Raw genomic sequence first — 13,132 nt, forward strand, 5'->3', positions numbered from 1 at the left:
TAATCCAAAGTACACTGAATTTGGGGTAATTTCCTGGAGATTCACATTGTGGAGGGGCAGGAAATGTAGTTGCTTACACCTGGAAAGCATTATTGAGAGGCAAATAAATGATGTTTCTATATAATAACTTGTACTTTGAAACTATGACAGATCCATGATGTCATCAATGTGAATGTTCCTTCTACTGGAACAAATCAAGACCCCTCCATGCCTTCTCACCCTGTGTCATGTCTGTCCATGTCATTCCATAGACCTTGCTAGAAGATCGCTGTGCCAGAGGCTTCCCCCTGCTTCTCTTGAATATCTTTTGGATCTTAATGTGACACTGAGGCTGACCATCCGTTATCCTCCTCACTTCCATCATGACCAGTCACCCTTCTTTTTAGTCACACGTGTCTTAGATGTTGGTTTTAATGCCACTTGTAGTGTGTGAGCCCCCATCAGCATTAGACCAGAGCCTCTGTGAGCCAATTAGGAAGCTATTGCAATAAATAGTTCAGGCCAGGGTTAATAAGAGTAGGAACTGGGGTAGCGACAGCAAAAGATGAAGAGGAAGGGACAAATGGGTAAGGGATTGTGAAGACAGAATTGACAGAAGAGAAGAGAAGAGAAGAGGGTCTAAGACAGAACTTTTTGTTGTTGTTCAGTTGCTTTTCAGTTATGCCCGACTCTTCATGATCCCATTTGGGGTTTTCTTAAAGATGCTGGAGTGGTTTGCCATTTCCTTCTCCAGCTCATTTTGCAGATGGGGAAGCTGAAGCAAACAGGGTGAAGTGACTTGCCCAGGGTCACACAGCTAGTGTCTGAGGCCAGATTTGAATTTAGGTCTTCCTGACTCCAGGCTGCAGCTCCACCTGGATGCCTTAAAACAGAGCCTTGGGAATACCTTACCATTGAGAGGCAGGCACCCAATGAGTCAGTGAAAGAAATGATGTGGTACAGTGAAGAGAGTCCTGGATTTGGAATCCGTTCAAATCCTGGCTCTTCCTTTCACTATGAGTTTGGCTTTGGGCAAATTACTTCACCTGTGTGGGCCTCGTTTTTCTTCATCTTTCTAGTGAGGGAGCTAGCCTTGTCAGTTTCTAAGATGTCTTCCAGCTCTAGCAGGCAGGGAGGAGTAAAGCCAGGAAAAGCCCAGATGGGGTCACAGAGAGTCAGACACAACCGAAAATGACTGAACAACACAATTCCTCGAAATCTGGCTTCTCATTCTCTACCTCTACTTTTAATATTGCTAAATCTGATGCCTTCTTTTTAGTCCTCATCCTTGAAGGCCTCAAAATGTTAACTACCATTGATCTGCAAGGTATGCTGCCCTCTCCTCCTGATCCATCCCTTAGGATCCTGCGTGTGCCTGCGTGGGGGGTGTGTGAAGGAGGGGGGAAAAAGGCAGCACAACTATATAATACTCAGAGGACAAGATATTTGTGGTTGGAGACACACACTCTGAGAAGGTGCCCAATACTACAGGTTTGCTCCCTGTGGAAACACATCTAGTCTCAGAACATTCAGAGGAGAAGATACTTGTGGCAGAAAAAACATACTCTGAGAACATTTCAATTGCCTCAAGCTTGGTCTCTGTAAAAGCTAATCTTGTTTGTGAAAACTCAGACCTCTCATCTTGGTCATGTTCCATGAGAAATAAAAGTAAACTGAGGCACATATGAATGCATATCGGTAATTCGTGGCCCATTCATTTACAAAGTTGAACATCCATTGAATGTTGGAACTGGAAGAAAGCTTGGAGATCATCTGCTCCACCCCCCTCCCCCTTGTACAGATGAGGAAACTGAAGCCTAAAGAAGTCCAATGACTTGCTCAAGGTCATATAGCCAGTAGAACTGGGATTTAAATACAGTTCTACTAGCTTCAAGCCCGGTGCTTTTTCCACTGCTCTTCTTACTGTTCGTTAAAGATGATGCTCCATGCCTTTGCCTGACGCCTCAAATGCACTTCCTCCTCACCTCCACCTCACTGAATCCCTAGTTTCCTTCAAAGTTCAGGTCAGCTATCACCTCCTACATGAGGCTTTCCATCATCCCTCCATCATCCTCAAAATGACCTTGTAAAATTACTCTGAAAGTGAATAGAGAAACCAACTTTGTCACCACAAGGATCCAGGTTCAAGTCCTATTTCTGATACATTTATCCTGTGTGACCTTGGCAAGGTCCTTAACCTCTCAGTACTCTAGGTAACTCTAAGATTATAAATTGCAGAGAAAGTGCTGACTTGCTTTAGAAGAGCAAATTTCCTCATCTGAGAGTTCCCTATACCAACAGAATAATAAGTAGAGTTCTTAGCCTTGATTTACCTTGTATAGTTTTTGTCTCTGCTCATGTGCAAAAATAGTGTTTTCCCCCAACAGAATTTAAGCTCCTGGAGGGCAGTGACAGTTTCAATTTTGTCTTTGTATCTCTAGCATGGGGCCTGGCACACAATAGGCACTTACTGATTGAGTGGTTATACAAATGGATACGTCCAGGCCCGTTACAATATGGTTGCACCTGAATGGTGGTGTGGGGGGCGGGGAGCACGTGGGGAGCATCTTGCTGCCTTAAAACATTGTCTCTGGCAGAGACTTGTCCTGAGATGAGCTACCATTCACAACTGTCTCCCTCCATAGTGTCTGTCCACCATCCCCCACTCTGGCACAAATGCTACACAGTAATCTGTCTCCCATATCCCTGTGGATTGGTTTACCCAGAGCACTCACTTTTTGGCTTGACCCTAGCATGGCACCCTCTTGGATCATGGCTTGAACCATACCCGTTCTCTGCATAGCACACTCTCTCTCCCATGAGGCCTGTTAATTACCCTCTGTGGAAGACAGCATTTATATTACTGGCCTTTGAATCAACTTGAAAGGCCCAACTCTTGTATTGACTCTATTTACCTTGTAAGTGGTAGATATTACGTACCACATGTCTAAAGTTTTGCTCTTCCATTTAAGTTTCTGTTTCCCAGGAATCAATTCTCCCCAGCTACTGTCTCCCCTCCTTTCTGCAGATGTCACGTACAGAGTCAAGCCAAGTAGGCTTTCATCTGGAAGCAGTGATAACAGTGTGGCCCTAGAAGGGTCACAGGCTCGGCCCTACTCCACCTTGTGGGAGCTAGCTGGCCTCATTGAACAAAGTGCCAGTGCTTTTCAACCCAAGGGATACAAAACCAGCTTTGGGTTCATTCAAGGAAGAAATGGGTTCTAAACTGTCTGCTCTTATCCCCAGACTGATGGGGGCCACTGTGTACTCCAGAATCTGGAAGCTGGGGCCCAGGATGAACTACAGGACCGTTGTGGCTGTCCTTTTCTCAACTGGTGGTGGCTGTGCTCACTCTCTACGGATCAGCTGATTGACACTTGTGCCTTCAAGTCCTTGTAAACAACCCTGACTCATTCTGTCACTGTAAGTCACAGAATCACAAAAGCACAGATATTCAGATTTGAAAGAGACCTTAGCAGCCCTCAAATCCAACCTATGCACAAAAGGGATTCCTCCCATAAGTCAGTTCATTGTAGTCATTTCTTGCACCCCATGATTCAATCCCCAAACACTGAGCCGCTTGTCTGATCAGGCTATCACAGAGAGCCTCATTCTATAGTGTAGGAGAATTCAAGCAACCTAATACTGATTGACAACTCAGTCAGTCACAGACAAGGGTCTCTCTTCCCTCCACTGATCTGACACAAATAGGTAGTAGGGAATAGTCTCAGCATGCAAAGGGTCTTCTACCGCTTTGGAAATTCTTCAACAACAGCAGCCTCAAGGGAATTGTTAATATGCTCACTCCATTCTCCCTGGACACATAAGAAGTAATGAATGGCTGGATTTCAGCTGGTCCCCAAGTCCTCTGGCCCTGGTCAAAGGAATATTTTGCAAATATCTCCAGGATGGAAGCTGCCTGCTGGAAAACACAGTGCAAGAAAAGGTGAGGAAAACCCCCAAGTAGATGAAATGCAAACTTTCAATTGCTTTTCTGAAGTTTAGAATAATAAATGCTTGGTTTTCAATGCCAAAAAGTAAATGCTCTGCTGATTTTGGTAGTAACGTTATTGGAGATAATGAATCCAATTCATTCTTCACACTGCTGCCAAAATAACCTTTCTTCCACATAAATCTGGCTGTCTCACTCATTCTTTGGTACAGACCCTTCAATGGTCCCCAATGTCAACTGGGTAAAGTTCAGGTTAATGCAATCCTGGACAGTATTAAGAAACACATAGTGTCTGGGAGAGCAAGGTAGTGACGTAGGGTCAATCTTGGCCTCTCACATGTAATGGTTATGTGACCCTGGGCAAGTCAGTTAATCTCTCACTTCTCTGGGCAACTAGTCAAAAGCCTTAAACTCTAGTGAAGGTCCCTTGTGCCCATGAAACTCCAGCCCCCCCCCCAAAAAAAGTGTCTAGGACTATGGAGGCATCAGGTAGCATCTGGTGTCCTGAGTTCAGTTTTGGGTGTCACATTTTGGGGGGGGGGGTCATTGATAAACTAGAGAACATCCAGTAGAAGGTAACTAGGGGGAAGGACCTTGGGATCATGTCCTATGATGATGCATTGAAGGAACTGGGGGTGGGGAGATGGAATTAGGGATGCGTAGCCTGGAGGAGAGAAGACTTAGGGATGATTTGATAGCTGTCTCCAAGCTGTCCTATGGAACAAGGATTTGACTTATTCTGCTTGGATGCAGAGGGCAGAACCAGGAGCAACGGGCAGAAGCTGGCAGATGTAGCTGGTGGGTTTCCTTTCATTGGAGGCCTTTGGGTAAAGCCTGAATGAGCCCACTTGTTGGGTCTGTTGTAGATGGGATTCTTGTTCATGTATAGGCTGGGTCTTGAAGCCCAACTTTAAGATTGTGGGATTCTATGCCCAGTATTTCAGGCCCTTCACAACCTGGCACAATCATACCTTTCCTTTCTTACCGTGTATTAGTTCCCTCCATGTGCTTGACATTCTAGTGAAATTGTTCTACTCTCTACCCCTATAATAAGCCCTGCCCTCACATATCTGTGCCTCTGTTTACCACTCTCCCTGTGCCTAGAATATCCTCAGCCCTCTTCAATTCCTGTCCAACCTTTAAAGCGCAATTCAAATGTCACCTCTTCCATCAAGCTTTCCCTGTTCCCCTTGATTAGTAATAACCTTCCCCCTCGGATCTCACAAAGTATAGTTGCATACCTCTCTAATATACTTGGGCAGCTAGGTAGAGCTGCAGTGGATTTAGTGCTGGGACTGGAGTCAGAAAGACTCATCTTCCTGAGTTCAAACACTGGCCTCAGACACATACAATGCAAAACTGGGTGAGTCACTTTACCCTGTTTGCCTCAGTTTCCCCGTCTGTAAAATGAGCAGGAGAAGGAAATGACAAACCACTCCAGTATCTTTGCCAAGAAAACCCCAAATGGGGTCATGAAGAATTGGAAGTAACTGAAACAACTGACCAATACCAACTAATACACTTATCATGTAATACAGTTTATTATCATTATCGGTGTTTATGTATCGTCCCCAAATTAGACTAGAAGCTCCATGAAGGCAGCAACCATGCCTTATGTGATCTTCGTACTTACCCTAATGATTGAAAAATCTAATGTAATCCTAGGCCAGTGGGGTTGTTTTTTTTTTTTTAAAGCATAGTAATAAACCTACTGAGTCCTCTCTGGTCACAGTATATGTGGATTATTAGATGCACTTTTGGGGAGCATGGTTTAGATAGAACATCAATAAGCAGGATCACATCCTAAGGAGAGCAGTTCTGGGGATAAGGTGAACACACTGGAGATCACATCACACAAAGATTTTTTGAAAGAAGATTAAGCCTAGAGAAAGAAGACTTAGGGAACACTTGACTGCTGCTCTCAAGTACTTGAAAGGCCACCATTTGGAAGAGGAAACAGACTTGGTCATAGAAGACACAAGGAGAAACAAAGTCAAATTGGCCAAGAGGCGGGTTTTTGGTCGATGTAAGGAAAGGCTTCCCAACAATTAGAACTGGCCCCAAATGTGCCACCCCAATATCAATGAGTGGATGAAAAGGCATTTGTTATGCATTTCTTACTTGCAAATCACTGTGCTAAGTTGTAGGGATAAAAATAAATATCAAGCAAGGCTCCAACCCTGCCTTTACTCCTGGCAGCCACCCTGGGTTCTATTGCAGGAATTTTCAAAACCAACTCATCTCATTCAACAACTATTTTTATTTTATCTTTTCCTGGCACAGAGCCTTGCACATAGTAGGTACTTAATGAATGCTTGTTGAATTGGATTGCCTTGGCCTGGCTCCCCAACCAGTATTCTGCCTGGGCGAAAGGATAACAATTTGCCTCATATTAACTTGAAACTTCTGGGCATTAGACTACATTCCTGAAAAGGATGCAAGACTTTCCTGAACATAGGATAGTAGTTATTTAGGATGGTGAAGAACAAAGCAGCATTAGTTCCAAGAATGTACAAGACATAGAAGGGGCTAGAATTCCAGTCTCTCTTAGAGAGTGTAACAGTGCTTAGTGACCCCAGCTCCAATGATAGCTATTTCTTACTCTTATTCCTTCCAGAATGGTTCGACCTTGGGCCCCCAAAACTCATGCCCCCCAGTAGGGAGAATCCCAACAGCCTGAGTGTCCTACAATTGCTGGTCCTGTGGTAAGTAGCAGTGGAAACATTAGGTGAACATTTTTTTTTCATTGATTTTTCAAATATAGGTTCTGTATTCCTGCCTATTCCACGCCTGCCATCCTCCTCCTCCCCCCACGCCATCGACTACTGCTACTACATCTGCAGTCAGCATGGATCTTTCTCAGATGTTAGTTACTGTTATGCTGCCTGAATCCTCTAGCTCCATGCTACTTCCTTTGGCAAGGTCTCTGTGTCCCCAAGTGAGTGACATAATGTGGAAGCTCTGCTCTCTCTTGTTTTCTTGTTCTCTTCCCTTCTTCCGTCTTCCTTCTCCTTTCCAACAGACCTGTTGGTCCCAGCAGCTCTACTCAGTGTTTTCTTTCATTTACCCTTCGCCCACAGTATTCTAAGAAAGTAACATTTTTCCTGTTGGCATCACGTCTGTTGCAGCATACAACCTGGGCCTCCTGGTCACTCTTCCTCCCATATCTCCCATAAGGGTAGGGAGAAGGGAAAAAAAGTAGGAGGTTCTTGTGCCTGCCTGCTACAAGTACAATGGCTTATCTAGGGAGGTAGTGGATTTTCCGAGACAGCTAGGTGGCACAGTAGATAGAGCATGGGCTTGGAGTCAGGAAGACCTGAGTTCAAATCCAGCCTCAGACATGTACCAGCTGTGTGACCCTGGGCAAGTCATTTCACCCTGTTTGCCTCAGTTTCCTCATCTGTAAAATGAGCTGGAGAAGGAAGTGGCAAAACACTCCAGTATCTTTCCCAAGAAAACCCCAAATGGAGTCACAAAGAGTTGGACACAATTGAGATGACTGAATAGTGGACTTCCCATGCCTGGAGGTCTCATCTAATACAACCCCCTCATTTTACAGAAGAGGAAACTGAGGCCCAAGGAGGTAAAGCGATGTGTTCTGGGTCACATAGATAGTAGGCACCAGAGCTATGATTGGAATCCACTACTCCTTCTACTGCTTCTAACTGTGATTTGAGGAAAGGAAATGGCTAATTAGAACAGCGTATTGGAAAACCAACCAATGAAAATTAATGAAGATACCAACCCACCTAGAGCAGGCCATTCCACTCCACTGCAGCACAGCAGAGCCAGTCCGACCCAGTCCCTTTCCTTTAAAGGACATTTCCTCTGAAATGACAAATAATCAATCTCTGACGCAGGCCATTGGGCCCTGAGTTCATTCAAACGGCAATTTGCTATTTTCTCCCCATTCCTTTCCCGAGCCCATTATTCATTAGTCTTCCACCATGCTGTGATTGGAACAATTTGTATCTGTCCCTCCTACATTGTTGTGCTTCAGCGGAGTGTTTTCCATTTTTGCCTCACAGTGTAATTTCCTCCACAGGGTCATTTTTATCGTTCCCTAGAGAAGGGGGATCTAATTTGAGCGTTTAGTTGCATCTGTTGGCAGCTAAGGGGCATGTTTGCCTCTTGCCACCTGTGGCTGGGGGAGAGTTAAGATGATAAGAAGACCACTTGCCATCCTTCAGCTAAGCCAATCAAAAACTCATACAACTGCCTTCCCTAGGAGGGACAGAGAAGAGAGGAGGGCTGCTTCTTTAGCTTGAGCTCTATGCTTAGAAAGCTGGGCAAGAGCTCATCTAATCCAGCACGTCACAAACGGGACCCCACAGAACGTTGGCATTTTGTGCTACTTGAATGGGGGGGGCATGAATGTTGATGAACCATCTTTTTTCCCTTGGAAACACTGATGTGAAATTATGTCTGTGTGTCAAAAATGCATGGGCTCATTGGATTTTAGGGACAAGAGAGAGCTTAGGCATCATCTGGTCTGACATCCTTATTTTACAGGTGAAGAAACTGAAACCAAGAGAAGAAAAGAGAATTGCTCTGGGTCACACAACAGAGCCGAGATTTTACCCAGGTTCTCTGACTCCAAACCCAATTCTCTTTCTGTGACAATGTACGTGTAGGAATCTTGTGATCAGAGATGTGGAGGTGGGAGGAACCTTGGAGGCCATCAATCATCTAGTACAATCCTTTCATTTTACAGAAGACGAAACAGACCCAGATTGGAAAAGAGACTTAAGATCACAGATCTTGAACTGGAAGAGACCTCAGAGGTCTTTTGGTCCAAACCCCTTCATTTTATAGAGTAAGAAACTGAGGCACAGAGAGGTTAATGGACTTGACCAAAGTTACACAGGCAATAAGTAGCAGAGCCAGGTTTACAACTCAAGTGGTCTGAGTCCAGATTTGGAGGCAGCTAGTGGCACAGTGGATAGAGCACTGGGCCTGGACTCAGGAAGATCTGAGTTCAAATCTTGCCTCAGACAATTGCCAACTGTGTGATCACTTAACCTCTCAGCTTCAGTTTCCTCACCTGTAAAAATGAGGAAGTTGTACTCAGTGGCTTCTGAGGCCTCTTCTAGCTCTAAGTCTATGATCTTTAGAAAGCCAGTGTTCAAAGGGTCATAGATCTAGAGGTAGAGGGACCTTGGAGGCCGTCCAATCCAGAACACTCATTTTATAGATAAGGAAACTAAATGGCTTATTCCAAATCACATGATAGTGTCAGAGGCAAGATCTGAGCGCAATTCCCATCTCCATACTATATCCACTAGAGTATGCATGGAGCTGTTTTCTCAAATGTTCTCCTCATTTCTACAAATCTCTCTTTATACTGGGGGGAGTTCCATAAGTTAGAGGGTCCCTGGGCTATCAATATATTGCAAGCTCCAGAATGTTGTGTGATTATTATTATTGTTGTTGTTATTTTAATATTTTGTCATTCTGAAATTGACAAACAACAACAAATGTTGTTGAACATTTCCACATACAAAAAGGAATAGAAAAAGAGTGTTATATATGAAACCATGAATGTCTATTAATTCCAACTTGGTATTTTATAATATAAAAGAAATTCAGCACAGTTTCAAAGTCATCCTGCTTGCCTGTGTCTTCTTCTGAAATACTATCTATTCCTTTCTGTGCATTTAAAGAATACTTCACTGATGCTCTTCTCTTTTTTTTGGGGGGGGGGAAATTACCTTATCACTGCCCCCTCCCCATTCTTCCATGTTGTTATTATAAGGTCCCATTTTTATCATGCTCAAAAGGTTTACAAATGGCTGTCCCCAAAACTCAGGGAAGAAGGTACTTGGACAAATTTACCATCCTCATTTCATGGCAGAGGCAACTAAGGCTTAGAGAAAAGAAGATCTGATCATGGTCACAATGTAACTGAATAACAGAGCCAGGCTTCCTGAAGGCTAATACTCTTCCGGGTCCAGTTAGTATGAATATGTTCGTGGGTATTATAGTAAATGTTTCATAATGGCTCTCCAAGAGAAAAATGTACTCACAACACATTTGTAAATTTAATATGTATTAAGATTTTCCCCACCACTTTCTTAAGTCTAGATAATCAACAAAGCAATACATCAAGTCCTGATTTGCAGCATTTGCTAATTTCCAAGGTTTCAATTTTCACATGGAAAATTTAACAATTGGTTCTTGTGTCTAGCTCTTGGGTCCGAGCTAGCTCCAGCATGCCACTGAACATATCCAAATAAAGGCAAATTCATAGAGAGGTAAAAGGGTCCTAAGTTGGGGAGAAAAATGATTGGAATAAAGGAACGATGAAGATACCAAACAGATGGAGGAGAGATTCCTGGTTGGTGAAGCCATTAAAAAGATAGATGCTGTGCTTTCTAGTGATTGTGTAGAAAAGGTCAGAGTTGGAATTTTAGTTCATTTTATTTTATTGCTGCAGTGAAAAGATATCATTATAATTATAACTTCATTGGAGTTCACTGCGTGCACTGGTTTTCCAGGTCAAAAAACTAGAGGATATGTAACAAGGTGGCCCAGTGGATAGAGTGCTAGAGTCAGGAAGACTTGAGTTCAAATCCAGCCTTAGACACTTATTTGTTGTGTGGCCTTGGGCAAGTCACTTAACTTCTGCCTGCCTCAGTTTCCTCAACTGCAAAATAGGAATAATAATAATAGCATATACCTCACAACGGTGTTGAGAAGTTCAAATGAGATAATATTTGTAAAGCAGTTAACACAGTGTCTGGCACATGATACATGTATGTATATGTATATATGTGTACATGTATATATATGTGCACATACATACATACATATATATAACACACATACTATATATACACACATACATATGAAGTTAGAAATGAGCTGCTGAATTACATTGGTAGAAAGAGTTTCTATACCGAAAATTTTTCCGCTCCAAGAAACCAGGGGATCATCATATATTTAGAGCTGGAAGACCTTAGAGCTAAAACCTCTTATTTTTCAGGTAAGGAAACTGAAACCCAGATTGATTAGGTGACTTTCTCAATGGGAGAAGGAAGGGAAGAGAAAAGGGAAGGAAAGGGAATAAGCATTTATTAAGCACCTACTCTGTGCCAGGCACTGTACTAGGTGCTTTACAAATATTTTCTCATTTCATTCTCACAACAAGCCTGGGTGGTAAGTGCTATTATTATCTCCATTTTACAGCTAAGGAAGCTGAGGCCAACTGAGGTTAAGTGACTTGCCTAGGATCACACAGCTGGTAAGTGTCTGAGGTCACATTTGAACTGAAGTCTTTCTGACTCCAGACCCAGTGCTCATCCACTCTGTAATGTAGCTGCTAGGGTTACATTGATAGTAAGAAGGAGGTCCAGACAGAAATAACAACAAAACCAGTCTTAACTAGCTATAGAAATGTAAGCTGCTATTTTTTTTTTTTGATAGGGGTACGGCACTTTCCTGCACAATTTCAATGACACGCCCAATCCTGGCTCTGGGCTAGCTAGCTGCCCCTATATCCTGGCCTTCTCCTGGCTGCTCAGGAGAGAACTAGGGCCTAACCCTGGATGTAATTGGGACAGTGTTATCACATATACACTTTAGCACATGATATCTCGATTCAGCATTATGAGAAAGAGCATTCATCTCCAGTAATAGATCTTATGCCCAGACTAGACCCAGAGCTCTTTGGTCCATGGCTGAATTTAATTCATTTCTGGATGTTGGCCCAAATGAACAGTGTGTTCACAAATTACATTCATTCATTCATTCATTCAACAAGCATTGATTACGTTCCTACCACGCCAGGCAATGAGGAGATACCAAAGTTAGCTAAGACACAATTCCTCACCTCTAGGAAGACTTACTATAGAAGGTGGGAGCTGAGCTGAGACTTGAAGGAAGATAAAAATATTGAGAGGAAAAGTGTATACAAATGCCTGGAGGCAGGAGATGAATTGTCAAGTTTAGGGAACAGCTAATTTGACTGGAACCCAAAGTATAGGAAGGAGAGTGGTATGAAATAAGGCTGGAAACCTGGACTGGGGACAGATTGTAAGGGGCCTTAAGTACCAAACCTAGAAGCTTGTATTTTATCCCAGAGGTCATGAGGGGCCACTGAAGGCTGTTGAACAGAGGAAAATAAATGTGACAACTGTGTGGAGGACAGATTAGATCCACAGAGACCAACTGGGGGGACAATCACAATAGCATAGTCTAGGTGAGAAGTTGCAAAGGCTTGAACCAGTGACGAATGGAGAGTGGAAACAAGAAAAGCATCCTGAAAGATGCCAGAGAAATAGACTCAAGGAGACTTGCACGTGACTGGGGGAGGGACAAGGGAGGGAATTAGGGATGCAATGATCAGGGCAGTGAATGAGGAGGATGAGACAAGGAAGACTGCAGGGCTGAGAACACTGGCGGGGGGGGCAGTGGGGATCCTGGGACCAGAGAAAGGGTTCTGTGGGGATAAGTTCAATTTTAGAAATATTGAGGCACACCAATCAACAAGCAATTATTAAGTGCTTATTGGGTGCCTGGTATTGGGGAATGCAAATATAAAAATTAAATAGTCTCTATCCTCAAGGACCTTACATTTTATTATCTGTGGATATAACGTATATAAATAAGTATGGGGAGATTATATGTAAAATAAATCCAAGGTAATTGTGGGAGGCAGCGCCCTAGAAACTGGGGAGGGGGCAGGGTGGGCAAGAGTTTGGATCAAGGTTAGGAGATCAGGTGATGTGCCGGAGGACATTCAAGTAATAAGTGTCAGAGGCAGGATCTGAACTCAGGGTCTTTGACTCCTAAGCCAATACTCTTCTCACTATATAGTGCTGCCTCTAGTTCCAAGATAAAGGATAGTGAAGTGCCTGAAACTTGGGGTGTCCACACTGAATTCAATTCGATTCAACAAAGTGATTAAGCACTAAGTGCGGGGGGGGGGGGGGATCCAAAGGAAATGAGTCCTGCGCTCAGGGAGTTTAACTGAGTTTAAATACTCTCTTCTCTTTGGCACTTCAAGAGGAAAAGAGAAACTGGGGGCGGTGGGGGGGGGGGGAATCAGGAAATGCCTGGAGTCAGAGGTGACTTTCAAGCTGGGCTGTGAAAGAAATGAGATTCTAAGAGATGTACGGGAAGAGGGAGCACATCAGATGTGCCAAGACACAGAGAAGGGAGATGGAATTCTGGGGAGAAGGAGCCACGTCAAGCCACGTT

Source organism: Phascolarctos cinereus, unplaced genomic scaffold, assembly GCF_003287225.1.
Source record: "Phascolarctos cinereus isolate Bilbo 61053 unplaced genomic scaffold, phaCin_HiC Scaffold_8;HRSCAF=390, whole genome shotgun sequence".
Taxonomy (NCBI): domain Eukaryota; kingdom Metazoa; phylum Chordata; class Mammalia; order Diprotodontia; family Phascolarctidae; genus Phascolarctos; species Phascolarctos cinereus.